Here is a 5,114-nt window from a genome sequence, read left to right as displayed (position 1 = left end):
TCCACATCAACAGAGACCTCATCAGCTCCTTGCATAGCTTTATTGCACTGATCCTTTCCTTGCATAGCTTTATTGCACTGATCCTTTAAGAGGCATTTTCTGGTTGTTTATTGCATTGAAAACAAAATAAACGAAAAGATAAGCCAACTAATTTGCTCCATTCTTAATTGCCTTTGAGATCTCTTTCCACATTAAAAGGTCTTTCAGAATTTGAATTCTTCCTGCCTAATGTCACATCAGGATTAACAAAATTATATTAATATTTTGAAGCTGGACCTAAGACTCAAGATACGGTAATGCATTCAAAGAGGTAACACACACAAATCCACAGGTGTCTCCTGTGTATCTTCATGTGCCAACACACACATTTGTCTGTACTCGCCAGTTCCTTAGATAAAACTACAGTAAATATCTACACTGAATATGGAGAAACAGACCTGCTTTTCACATACATGTACTTACCTCTATCAGTGACAGCAGCCATGGATTTTTCTGGATTTGTCTGTCGCCTCTTGGGTGAAGGATGTCCCTTTATTAGTCTTACATTTGTTTCAGTTTCTATTCCCAAAGACTGAACTGTGGACGTTAGTAATGTTACTCAGCTGAATATTTCCTTACGGTGACTTGCTCTTATGCAAATAAACTACCCCACTGGGTGAAACTGAAAGCAAGTTCCTGGCAGCAAAAGACTGCAAAAGAGGGTGAGTCCCATGCAGAAGTGGATTTGGGGGTGTAGACAAGGTTGCCTGCCAGAAACTGGAATTAACAGGTGAGCCATTTTTTTGCAGTGCAGAACAGAAATTGTATCTCTTTATTACCACTGGCCCCAGAATAGAAAAGCAACTCTTCTCTAGTCACCCCAATGCACCAAGAGAGAAAGAGCATCTACACAAATGGCATCAAGTCACATAGCAGTGGCATGGCAGATAACTTTTCTGGCACCCAGATGTCATCAGAAAGTTGAGCAGAACCCGGTGGAGAGAGGGAAACAGAAGACGTCACCTACAAAAGCTTGTGATTTTATGGATCTCCAGCAGGTGGTGATGGTTACTGCCATTTCCCTTCATGGAACCATTCTGTGGCGTTCCAAGGACCACTCATACACCCTTGAACCTGGGTCCTCACGGGAAGGAAGACCCTCAATGTGTGTGAGGACACATCTACAGCTGTGGTCAGCGACTGGGCAGACACTCTCAGGCTAACTCTAAGCAAGCTGCCCAGCATCCAGGAGAGCTATGGCATTGGACAGCTTGTTGTGGGGGTACGCCCAGATATTTATGAAACTTCACAACTGAGAAGAGCTCTGTACTCACATGGGCACCCTGAGAGTAAGACCTGAGCCAGCAGGTGAGTACCTGCAGAAGCTATCGGTCACGACAGATCAGTTCCCTGATGTAAAAAGAATAGGTTTTTTTCCAGTGCCCTGAGAAATCTGCTCAGCGTATGAACTGGGCATCACCTTCCTGTGATCTGTTCTGTAACTCACACGAGATGCAGCAAAAAATATTTCCCATTTAATCTGAAATATGAGTGAAACAATGCTAGTTGCTAGTGAGAAGCTATCCTCTGACTGACACACCCAAAACTGACTTACAGAGCAAAGGGATTACAAAAGAATTCTTCATATGGCTTAGCTAGAGATGTCTGTGCTGAGCCAGTCTTTATCACTTACAGTTTCCTCTTGTTTTGTGACACAAATATTTTGTGGCCTGATGCAAGCTGCAGAAATGGACCCCTGGTGAGCCATCGTCCAGTAACGTGCACTCCCGGAGGACAAAAACATTGCCTTCCTCAATGCCAAGCCTGACGTGGGATTGTAAAGCTAGGGGAGTGATTTTATTTGTATTCTCTGAGGCCAGCCCTCAATATTCTGTTGTCAAAAAATATTCAGTTTCCTGCAAGGGCAGAATAAACAGAATTGAACATGAATGGTGGAGTACAGAGGGAGGAGGGATTCAGGCACTGACAGGACCCTCTGTGAAGGAGAAGGCTAGTCATGGCAGGTTATTGGGCAGCGCAGTGCCAACACAGCATCTGCCTTCAGGGCCTCTTCTGCTGCAAGGTCATCACTCACTTCACAGCACAGAATTGTTCCCTGGCGGTTGCGTTAGTTCATACCTTAGGAAGAGTGAATGGGATCAACTCAGACACTCAGAGACTTCTTGAAACAAATAAAAAAGTGTTTGACTCGTGTGTTTTTGAGTTCATGGACATGATACTCAGTAAGGCCAGAAATGCAACGATACTATAGTATTCTCTTAACTTCCTTCTCTCTGCAGTAGATACTTACAAATATGCAGTAGTAAATTAGGCTTTGAGATGCTTAGTCTGATCTGCAAGAAATGGTTTGATTAGCAGCAGTGTTCAGTAGCAGCAGTTCCTGGTATAAAACCACCAATGTGCCACAGAAAGCAGAGAGAGAAAAAATGAGTCCAAGCAGAAGCAGGGAATTTGCAACGCAACATTTCCAGGTGTCTCCAGGAAGCTGCATGAGCTCCATGAGATGGTGGAAAACCAAAAGGGAAAAAAAAGGAAATGTCATTCTGTCGTTCCTGCCACCCTAATGTGAGGAGAGGAATCCCTTCCAAATCTGGCAGTTGGTTTAACCCTAACAAAATCAGAAAGACAAGGTTACCACACAAGTGAATTTTCATGCTTTTAGAACTTGTACACTCTGTCTACGGGGACCAAACTTCAGTGCTTCAGAGGATGATGATAACCTCATATATGCAGGTGGGTAAACTCTTTCTTGGCCTTTATGAGCAAACAGCAGTAATCCAGTATGATTTCAAGTTGCTACATGTCTGTAGCAAGGGTCATATATGTTACTCAAACAGCTGTGACAAAAATATTTTTTTCTGTTTCTCATGCTGTCAATTATTTCGCCTTACAGAAGTTGCTTATGATAATGTTAGAGATAAATGTGAAGGTGGTTTGTAATGCTGAGCTATTGGTAACACTTGAATATATCTCACCCACTCCAGCAAATGGATTTTTAAAAATAACCACCACCCTCATATGCATACCTCCTGAACATAAATGCATTTTCGAGGAACACACGCAGCAAAGGCATACAGAATGGTGGACATACACTCACTCATGACTCCTTTAGCCACCAGGTTCCTTAGCCCCTCACAATACTATTCCCATTGGTGGTAGCAGAGCCATGCTGTATACATATGACCAGATTCACCAGGGGGTAATCATATAGAAACTTCACAGTTTCTTCAGAACACTTTGCAGAGGGACTCCAGGATATACACCAGGTGATAGAGAGGTGGACAGAGCAACAGGGAGCTAGCTCCCTGCAGATGTCTCCCAGGAAATAGATCTCAGCATAACAGTCCTGCAGCATGACGGTATTACAGTAGTGGTGCCTACTGGATGTACCACTCCCTTAATTTATTTCACTGAGCCAGCTGTGTCTCAAGAGGACAGGCACACATAGTTTGCAATTTTTCTAAAATGTCTTTTGGCTTATCTGACACTTGAAACCCAAGATGTATGTCTGGTAACACCAACTCCAGCATCACACTGAACAATTTTATTCAGCATAAAACACAAATTTGGAGTGAGGTAGAAGTCATAGAAATGGAAACATATGGAAGAAATTAGGAAAGACAGGCAGGTTAGAGAGAAGAAAGAGGAGCACAGAAGAAGGAAAGTTAGATCAGACACCATAGAAGAGAAAAAGGGACAAGGTTTGAATCAGCCAAGATCCCAATTCGCAAATGTCTGAGGATTTTACAGGTACTGAGCTTTCTATTCTCTGGCTGAATGATCTATTGGAAAGAGGTGAGAATCACCCAGTGGAAGTCTGGAAGCAAGGGGGAAGGCAAAACTTTAATTTGGCTAAAAGCTTCGGGCTCTTGCCACAGAGGCTTAGGTCTCAAACTCCACTTACAAGCCGCCTCCCGGACTTAATTTGTAATGGTAAATTTTGTGTTAGTTCAAGTGTTCTGCTGCTGGCACATTTGACAGTAAAAGGGAAATTCCTTGTATGTTTGTTTGGATTTAATGGAGTTTTCTCAGTAGATATCTACATTTTTATGGAAAGAAAAAACACACACAGCCTTTTGAGATTTACTCTGTGAATTTCAAATTTAAAAAAGGGTTAAAATGTCTCTGTTTGTGTGTGAATATATATGTATGAAGGGCACACACAGATATTTACATATATATGTACACAGAATAATGCAATAATGCATATAAAAACAAGCTTGTAGATACACAAATACACATCCTTAGCGACATACTAGTTTACAACTCTGACCGATAAGCGCACCTGCCCATGGCCTTTTTATCTCTCCCAGCACCTTTGCATTCCTTTCCTCTGCAGGTTACACAGCATCATCATACTTTACAGAGACTGTTGTTCAGTTCCCATACCTGGAAACTGAAACGTAAGAGGTTAAGATAACTGATGACGCCCTGCTACGACTGGGTGATCTTTATGAGTCTGACTCCGAACAACAAAGTGGAATGGCAGCCAGCCACGAGCGTGTGTGGGCAGAGCCCTGACCCAGGCAAGGTGGAGAACAGGTGGTTAGCGGGAAGGACTTACCTGTGTGCTTACTTCAGTATTAATTTTTCTTAGCTAAACAAAACATCCCAATATCCTTGTAATATAATTCTTTCACATCAACTGATGAGGCTATAGAAATCAGAGAAGTGAATCAAATATATTTCATGAGGAGTCAGTGTGAAAAGAGAAAAGCTGCAAGTGAGCATATCTGTATTTTGGACTATGATTTTCTACTCTAAGCAGTCCTTCTACAGTCATCTCACACTACTTTACATCACAGTTTTATTACAGTTCTATATATTTATCTTTTTATTTATATATTTATTCATTTACAGTTCTATATATTTATCTTTCTGATTTTGTCTCGTTTCTAACCCTTTGTTTCAATGCACGTGCTGTGTCAAAGCACTTGGCAGAACAATAAGTACCCCAAATCCGGTGGACATCAGAGTGTCCATACTCCCTTTGAGACGCTGAGTCTGGCATACAGTCATCACACAACTGGCAGGGTTTTGAATAGCAAGGGCGACAACAAAACCAGGTGGACTTCACTTGAGAGAAAGTAATAATTCATCTGTTTTCCTATCAG

The sequence above is a fragment of the Pygoscelis adeliae genome, unplaced genomic scaffold, assembly GCF_000699105.1.
Source record: "Pygoscelis adeliae isolate BGI_AS28 unplaced genomic scaffold, ASM69910v1 Scaffold384, whole genome shotgun sequence".
Classification (NCBI taxonomy): domain Eukaryota; kingdom Metazoa; phylum Chordata; class Aves; order Sphenisciformes; family Spheniscidae; genus Pygoscelis; species Pygoscelis adeliae.
The sequence above is the reverse complement of the archived record's forward strand: the minus strand, read 5'-3'. Positions refer to the sequence as shown.